The sequence below is a fragment of the Oryctolagus cuniculus genome, chromosome 2 (genome assembly GCF_964237555.1).
Source record: "Oryctolagus cuniculus chromosome 2, mOryCun1.1, whole genome shotgun sequence".
In the NCBI taxonomy this organism is placed as follows: Eukaryota; Metazoa; Chordata; class Mammalia; order Lagomorpha; family Leporidae; genus Oryctolagus; species Oryctolagus cuniculus.
The window spans coordinates 168649178-168658750 of NC_091433.1; the positions used below are offsets into that span (position 1 = coordinate 168649178).

At 39.2% G+C, this 9573-nt stretch overlaps 1 long non-coding RNA gene across 1 annotated transcript in view; it reads right to left on the reverse strand.

Moving 5' to 3' along the window:
• The window catches only part of LOC127490341 (uncharacterized), a 101516-nt gene extending 95267 nt beyond the window's left edge, over nucleotides 1–6249 (reverse strand). The window contains exon 1 of the long non-coding RNA XR_007918297.2: nucleotides 4084–6249. This is a non-coding gene — a long non-coding RNA (uncharacterized lncRNA). The remainder of the gene's footprint in view (nucleotides 1–4083) is intronic.
• Nucleotides 6250–9573: the final 3324 nt, after the last annotated feature.

Sequence of the window (9573 nt, forward strand, 5' to 3'; positions counted from 1 at the left end):
TCTTCCTGGTTACATCTTCACATGGTGGAAGGTTATATGGAAAAGTAAGCCCTCTGCATCTCTTATAAGGGTACTAAATCTCATCATGAGGGCTCTATTCTTGTGACCTAATTACCTCCAAAAGGCTCAGTCTCCAAATACCACCATATTGGGATCCAGTTCCAACACAAGAATTTTAGGGAGATTAATATTCAGTTCATACCAGGTAGGTTGTTCTAGTACCCTTTTAAATATATGAAAGCTGAGTTTTCCCCTGATTCTCTCAGAGAGAAAGTAGTTGGGGTACTTCAAGCTCAGACCCTTAATCACAGGGTTGTGATATCACTCAGATCTCTAGGTTCATTGGGTGGTGAAAGGGTAGGAAGAGTAGTGCTTGGTGGAGAGATAATGAACTGAATACGGGCCGATTAACTCTCTTGTTCCTAGGGCATTTAGTTAGAAATAATGAGCGCAATGAATGAGTCAAAAGTCAGAGCTAGAAGTTAAGAAAATAGATTATATTTAAAACTGTGGCTTTGGGAGAGTTCTCAGGTTGAGCAAGTTTTAGAAACATGCTCAAACAGAGAAAAAAAAAATGGTGCAATACCTGTAACTAATGGAGATATAAGAAACATGAGTGCCTACTGTATCACAGCACACTCCTATGAAATATCCCCAAGGAAGGATTTCCTGTCAAGAAGATATGTTATGATGAATCATCAGAATATATAAAAATTCAGAGCTTAACTATTCAAGATGCCACAAGACAAGATCTCATCATGATATTGGGAAAACTACTTAATCTTTCTAAGCCTTCTTTTTGACCACTTTTTTTTGATTTTAAAAAATGATCATGAGATAACTATAGTCATATCAAGATGGCTATATTTATAATTTGAAACTCATTACAAATTTTACAAAGACCAATCACTCCAACTTTCCCCTATAGAGAAAACTGGGCTTCTACATGGGCCAACTGATACGTACATTTCATTGAGCTCTAGTATCAATGCAAAGGCATAATCACAACACAAGATTAAATCCCACCTCACCATCTCCTTAGAATCTTTAGTGTTCTGTTTCAAAGGCTTATCTTTGTAAACTTCAGAGCACTATACTTTTACATATATTATATACACACAGATATTTTACTTAAAATATTAAATACACATATATATGAGTATATAATATATATATCAAGTGTTCACAAATGTGTGTATGTTTGTAGATGAACTGTTTAGAAACAGACTGTCATTTCATAGAGCTTACATTGTAGGATGTTTCTAGGAAGTTAATATGACAGAGTAGAGTCTAAGTTAAACATATGTTAAATATGTACTGAGTGCCTTTTATCCCCATAACACAGAAATAAATCCAACTTATTTTTCAGTGCCCAGTTGAAATGCTATCTTTTCTATGAATCCTGTCAGCATTTCTGATACAATTGGAAGTCACTTTTTCCTCCTTTCAGATCCATAGCTGTGCATTGTTCATTTACTTATCTCTTCATTCAACATATATTTAATGAACATCTACTCTGTACACAGGTAGATACCCAAGAGAAAGTTGTTCAGTAAATGAATCAATATTACTTGGATATTAGATGAGAAAATACTGTTTATCACACACTTAGTAAAGACCAGAATGGATTAAGTGTCCTAAATGGAATTTTTTTTGACAGAGTTAGACAGTATGAGAGAGATAGAGAGAAAAGTCTTCCTTCCGTTGGTTCACCCCCCAAATGGCTGCTATGGCTGGCGCTGCGTCGATCCGAAACCAGGTGCCAGGTGCTTCCTCCTGGTCTCTCATGCGGGTACAGGGCCCAAGCACTTGAGCCATCCTCCACTGCCTTCCCGGGCCATAGCAGAGAGCTTGACTAGAAGAGGAGCAACCAGGACTAGAACCTGGCGCCCATATGGAATGCCGGCGCTGCAGGCGGAGGATTAACCAAGTGAGCCACAGCGTTGGCCCCAATGGACTTTTTTTATTCCACAAAAGTCCACCATGGTAGGATTGTTTAGAAGACTGAGGATATAGTAGCAAATAAAACAGAGAATGTTCTCTTGAAGTATATCATCCATGAGAATAATTAGACAATAAACAAAATAGATATATGAAATTTAAATAATATATGATAACACTGATAAGTGTTATGAAGAAAAGTGTGATTACGGGATAGAGGGGCTTAGTGATATAAATTTAAATAGTAGGTTGAATATGAGCGCAGTACTGCATGAAGTGAAGGGGTAGAACTAAAAACATGTCTGATGAAGAGTATTCCATGTAGAGGGCAAATGCAATGTAAAATCCTGAGGCTAGAGCACACGAGTGTGGTGAAGAGCAGACAATAGATAGAGACAGAGAAAATTAAATTAGAAAGTGAGCTAAGAAGTAGATTCTGTAATATTTTGTAGGTCAAGTCAAGGAATTTGTTAAGAACATAAAGTGATGCTGCCTTCAAATTTAAAAAGTATTTCAATTTCAAGATGACAGATTTAGTATGATATATCAGAGTAGGAAGAAGGTTATATTTCAAATCAAAAACAAAGAAAAATCCAAAAGACAAATAAACATGAATTTCTTTCTCAAACCAAGTTATGAACAGCCTTTAGGCTTATTTGTAAAATGAGGACAGCACTGTCCAAAGGAAAGAGTGAGAACAACACAGTCCAAAATAGCTAAGAGTTAAGCTTTAACACTGGCACACATTTCTGAAATCCTTTCCACATGAAAAAAGCACCTTGGAGAAGGAAAGGTGTTTCCTATGCCAGAAGCAGAAAGGAAAAGAATCTGGCTGTTACTTTGTTGATAAAAATCACATATCGCAAGAACAAACAAATCCACCAGAAAATGAATCAATCAGCAAGGTGTATAAGAAAAAGGTAGGCATGAATTATCAGTGTGCTTCCAGTACTGACCAGGAAGCACAGTGTCCTAGGAAGATAAAATGACGCAAATAGGCCCAATTCTCCCTGTTGACAATACAGATGTATGAGACCATGGGAGCCTGATGCCGTTAAATTTTAGGAGTCATTCAACCAGCCCTCCTTATTCTGAGTCCATGCTCACGACCTGCCTTCTGATAATCTAACTTCCCAAGGTGTTTTTCTACAGAAGAGAGTTTTCTGGTGTGCTGGGAAGCTACATTTTACTCTATAAATTACAGCATTGGCATTCTGGATTCTATACTGTATTCTCCTGTGGATTTAGTTGATGTGAATCAGCATGTATAAGTCCAGTACAGCTCTAGAAAACTGACACTCTCTGCTTTCTGAATCTGTAAGACTAGAGGTCAGACCATGGGCTGTGATGAACTCAGCAAGTGATGCCCTGCTGGGGAAAGCTTGTAACTAGACAGCCACGCACACCATTTTTTAACTTCCTCACTATCAACTTCAAAAGAGTTGTGTAGTTTCAATGAAATAATGTATTTGAAAATGTTTAGAAAACTGTAAAGTCCTTTGGAGAAACAATAAAAAGTACGTAGAAGATGGTAAGAGGAATTAGCTGAATATATACTCTATCTTTTGCCCAATTGGCTGTTCAGGATCACCTATAGTCTAGAAGAAAAATCCTCAGGGGCTGGCGCCGTGTCTCACTTGGTTAATCCTCCGCCTGTGGCGCCAGCATCCCATATGGGCACCGGGTTCTAGTCCCGGTTGCTCCTCTTCCAGTCCAGCTCTCTGCTGTGGCCTGAGAGGGCAGTGGAGGATGGCCCAAGTGCTGGGCCCCAGCACCTGCATGGGAGACCAGGAAGAAGCACCTGGCTCCTGGCTTTGGATTGGCACAGCACTGGCCATAGCAGCCATTTGGGGGGTGAACCAACAGAAGGAAGACCTTTCTCTCTGTCTCTCTCTCTCACTGTCTATAACTCTACCTGTCAAATAAAATTTAAAAAAAAAAAAGAAAAATCCTCAATCTACGATGATGGGGTTACGAGCCCCACGTAGAAATTCAAACTCATAGAGACAGGTTCAGAAATTAATACTTTATCTTTCTTTGAATATTTTTCTATCAGGGCTAGAAATTCTGGATTTTCCTTTTAAGATGCAACGTTACAATAAAAAAAAAAAACTGGCCCCACCACTGACTCATGTGACTTACCTGTGTGTAAGTGGATGGATAAGTAGAGTACTTAGGACGTACTTATCAACAGGCCCAACTGCATAATTTGTAGGGCTCTATGCAAAATGAAAATGTGGAACCTTTTGTTTAGAAAGCATGAAATAGTACTGTAAGAAGTCTTAAAATACAGATATATATTTCTTACTTCCCCTGTCTGTCTTTTGACTTGTCATGGTGCTTTTTATTTGCTATTCAATGTTATTCTAAGAATAATCATTTTTTAAAAATTTTAACATAAATTTAATCATCCACTTTTATATTTTGCGATACCAGCTTTAAGTGAAAATATAAAAGAATTTAACTCACTTGTACAATACTGAAATTATGCAATTCTTACAGGCTAGACTAGTATTTTTTTCTTTATAGAACAGAGAAATGTATTTTTTTCTTTATAGAATAGAGAAATGTTGCACAAAAATAACTCAGCTGATTTCATTTCATGTCTTGATACATGCACATTATACTGACACTTTCTACCTTCAGTGTACTGATGAACAAAGATAGACTGGGAAAAAAACTATGATTTTTTTCCCTTTCCTTCTCTCTAAAAAATTTTATTGGTTTTCGTGTTGTTTGAACAACAGAGAGACAGAGAAAGAGCCACAGATACAGACAAAGAGATATCTTCTGCCTGCTAGTTCACTCCTCAAATGCCTATAACAATCATGATGGCCAGGAGCCCAAAACTCAACTCAACTCAACTCTGGGTCTCTCATCTGGATTACAGGGAGCCAAGCACTTGAGCCGTCACTGCTGACTCCCAGGTCTGCATCAGTAGGAAACTGATCAGAAGCAGAACTGGGATTCAAACTAGGCACTCTAATATGGGATCGCAGGCATCCCAAACAACAACCTAACTGCTGTGCAAAAAGCTTGCCCTTCTGTTTCCTTCTATGCTATCCTTTTCTGCATAAGGGGGCGGCTAATTAATCGGGGTGGGGGGATGAGTATGAAGGAGGATGATTTTTTTTTACTTCGTCATCTATGCTTGTCAGACGCCATTGCCTTCTTCCTGCCTTTGAAGAAAGCTCTGGTTTGAACAGAAATCACGGTGTCTTGGGGCTGTTGGCACTCTCACATAGTCAGTCATAGACAAAGCAAATTTTAACTATGTAACATTCAGTCTCACTGATCTCTCAGGCATTTGGGTCCCATGAAATTCTGTGCTCACATTACATCACAGCTGTTATGTGGTTTGCAGAAAGAAAAAGCAAAGCAGATGTGCATGGCAAGTGTATCTTCTATGCCTAAAATCATTAAAATATAGTAATAAGAAATTAAGAATTTTAAGACAGCAAGAGCAAAATATTAACTCAAGCAGTAGATTGTTCTATGCATTATGAAGCCAGCTCTTCCAGGCACAGCTTTAAGAAAAAATAATTATATTTTCATAACAACCATATGAGGTTAGCATTATAATCATCTTCCATTTCAGAAAGAGGGAACAGACACAGAAAGGTTAAGTATACTATTTAAGTGCTAATAAGAGCTAAGAAGTGGCAGATCTGGGATTTGAACCCAGGATTTTAGGCTCAAGAATTCATGATTTTAACCAGTACACACTGTTGCTTCTCCTTAGAGGCATTGATTTATAATTCAATTCCAAGTTTCTTTGGCTCCTTTTCCCTGCCTTATTTTTAAAAAATCTTTAACAGACAATTCATATTCATCATAAATGAACTCATAGATATTGCAGGCATTTACTGTAATTGACTCTAGTCAAAAGATGTTAGCAGCTATAATGAATAATGATAATAGCTATCTTGGAATGCTTTCTATGGGCCCAGCAATTTGATGAGGAGGTTGTTGCTATTATCTGCCCTTATGGACGAGAACATAGAGGCCTAGAGAAATCGAGTAACCTGTGTCAGACTCAGATAATAAGTGGTACAGTCAGGATTTGGCCTCAGACAATCTGACACCAACACTCATGAACTCACATAGTTTGTCATAGTGCTATGATTCTCCAGATGTCCATTTTAATGGTGTCAAGGGTGAGCAACCAGGATCAGCCCTGTAAACAGTTTCCTTCTGCTAGGATTTTGTTCAGTCTCACAGGCTCAAAATTAGAGGTATAATTTAGAGGCAAAAATAGAGTCTGACATTCAAATCTCTATCCTAGTGCAAACTTGTTGTTTTCTACTAAGAGCTTCTTCTGTTTGAAAAAATTCAAATAGTTTTAAACTAAAACAAGATGCCAGAAATATAAAAGAACCATAAAATTTAAGGATATTGCCTTTGGAGAAACTGTATCTCTAGCATATATACTCTAACCAAAGAGAGGTAGTAATTGGATGAACTGTCTTAACTGAATCTGATAAAGGAGAAAGCTGAAGTCTTGGTCTTACTTCTGACATCCATTAACACCACATAATTCTTTAAACAACCTTGAGATCAAAAGACACAAGCATAAAGCTGGAAAGCTCCCAGATCTGTCTCTAAAAGAGTTTTCTATTCAAAAGCTTCTTTCAGATAGTATAATTGCTACAATAGATCACATAATTAAATAACAAAAGCATAATCAGGATAACCATTTACAAAAAAAAAAAAAAAAACTTACTAAATTAGGTAATATAAAAAAGAAAAGAAAGCCTGAAGAAATAATTTTGGTCTAGGACATAAAATTAACTAGGGAGCTAAGGGACTGTTAAAGTCCAGAAGCCTTTTGTAATGATGAAAGACTTTTAAATTCCTGGCAAATTTTCAATGTGCATAAAGGAAAATTAGGACTGTTCCTCCTAACGGGTTTTTAATTATAAAATAATTTTATTTAAAAGTAGCTAAATTTTTTTACCTGATATTGTATATTTCACAAATAATTGAAGATCTATTCAAGAGCACTTGGTTTTCTTGTTAATGTTCACTTAAGGATCACAACGTATTACAGACTTTTAAAACATAATGAAAACGTAAACTTATCAAAAACACACACACACAAACAGGAAATACAGGGATAGAGAAGTGTACTTGCTGGTGGAAAAAGGCATTCATGCACTTCCCTATTCCTCTTACTGAATCACACAATTTGCCTATTTTCTGTGTTTTAAATAGCAGCTGCCTTAGCTTTGGTGCCCCAGAGAACAGAGCCAGAAACAAAGTCCTAAGTGCAAACATATGAAACTGACGAAAGGGTTAGGAATTAACAGTCAAGAAACTGGTACAGAGAAGTGAGAGGAATATAATAATGTGTTATGGAGCTGGTTGTTGGCCACTGCTACTATGGGGAACACAGTATGCTAACTGACAAAAAGAAAAGGAGAAGTCATATAACATCTATCTCAAGTCACTGACTCCCTGGGGGAAAAGGGAGGTGTGTAGTTATTCATTGGCAGTTATTCTGTGGTCAAAGCACCATGCCTCCCAACAAATGCACATAGATACATGTGTAGTCACACTCACCCACTTCAGGATTCCACATGTAGATCAAGTAGGTCCCAGTGGATGTCTCATGCCCCTGTGAATTAGAAACTGCAGGTCAGGAAGCCAGAAGCAGGCACTGGACAGGCCTGACACGCTGCCAGGGAGCTCCTGCCCGAGCCAGGAAGAAGCCTGCATGGAACATGTCACGCAGCTGTGGTTGAAGTAAGAGGTGTGCAGTGGAGAGGATTTGAGCAGTGCCCACGAGGAGCCCAATAGACTGGCCAAGTTCACTTCAGATCAATTTCTACTCTGTTCTGAGCAGCTGTTTTACAAACATTTTGGTGACATAGATGAATTCTTCCACTGTCTTCTTAAAGTAGTAAAGAAAGTGTGCTAAAGGGGCCGGCGCCACGGCTCAGTAGGCTAATCCTCCGCCTGCGGCGCCAGCACACCAGGTTCTAGTCCCAGTCGGGGCGCCAGATTCTGTCCCGGTTGCTCCTCTTCAGGCCAGCTCTCTGCTGTGGCCCGGGAGTGCAGTGGAGGATGGCCCAAGTACTTGGGCCCTGCACCCACATGGGAGACCAGGAGAAGCACCTGGCTCCTGCCATCGGATCAGCGCGGTGCGCCGGCCGCAGCAGCCATTGGAGGGTGAACCAACGGCAAAAGGAAGACCTGGTCCATTCCCATAGGGTTGCTGCTCACTGGATGCAGTCACATCACTGTCAAGTTCAGCCATCTTGCCTCTGCCTGAAGCATTCTCTGTTTTCTGTTGTACTTGTTTGCCCAGGCACCCTCTATCTTAGACTGAACAATTTTTGCTTCCAATAGCATCTTTCTTCAGCTTCTTCACTTTTCTGCACTGACATTCATCATCTTCTCTAGTCTCACTGTCTCTTTCTTCTCTTAAAAGGAATGATTTCCCCACGGTCCTGATCTTCATCCACAGAATTTACTCAGAGATGCATTAATATCTGTCTTCCCATCAGAGGACATCCTCTTCCTCATTCCCAACCTTCTACCCACTCCTTCAGCTGTCTCCTCTCTGGAGCTCAAATAAAAGTGCTGAAACCAACATCTAAAACAGAGTCTGTTCTAACCGAATTTGCAGCCTTCTCTATGAAGCTGTGTCTCCTAGTTCTGTTAATAACATATTCATCCTTGCAGTTTCCTAGGTGCTAGGCCCTATTTATTAGCACCCTACTAAGTCTTATGTTATTAAGAATAACATGAATTTATTCTAGATGTTTCTCAAAAAGAATGAGCATTGGATTCTCTTGCTTTTAAATAAGTCAATAGAAAATGCACCCAGACTCCCTTGAAGGTCATCTGCATCTTCACGTTAACTTCACTTCATCTTAACTGTCCCAAAGATGAAGACCTTTTGGATCTAGAAAAGTCTGAAACAACAACAAAAAATCATCACCTTCCTGCTAATGCACACTCTGGGAAACAAAAGATGATGGCTCAGGTACCTTTAAACTATTTGGGAGACCTGGATTGAGTTCTGGTCTCCTGCTTTGATCTGCCCTAGGCCCTACTATTGCAGGCATTTGAAGAAATGGTCAGCAGATGGGATCTCTCTTTCTCTCTCCCTATGCGTAGCAAGTAAATAAAATAAAAATAATTTTTAAAGTCTAAGATGCATTCTTTTACATTTTTAAATAGTTTCTTGGTCATCTACATACTCATATATATAAAGGAAAAGTTCATGGAAGGTACTTGAGGGGTTCCCAAGATGGCAGTATAGCAGGACAATCCAAGTCACATGGGTCAAAATAGACAGTTAAAAAGGAGAGAGGATACATGCCAGACATTGAGTCATGGGAAATTCATGATGGGAAGCCCAGGACACCAACAGAGAGTGGGCAGGTTCAAAGTGAAGGAGAAAATAAGAGAGGAAAGCAGAGTAGGCACAGCAGAAAAGTAGAACTGGGAGACTAGCACCAGCCCCCAACAGACCAAATTAGAAGGGAAACTGTGGGATCATGGAGCTACAGACAGCAGCAGGAGAAGGTTGGCAAACTGTGTTTGAAGATCCACACAGGAAAAAAGAGGTGGTATAAAGGGACAAATAGAGAATCCCCATGCCCATCTATGTCCCTCCCTCCC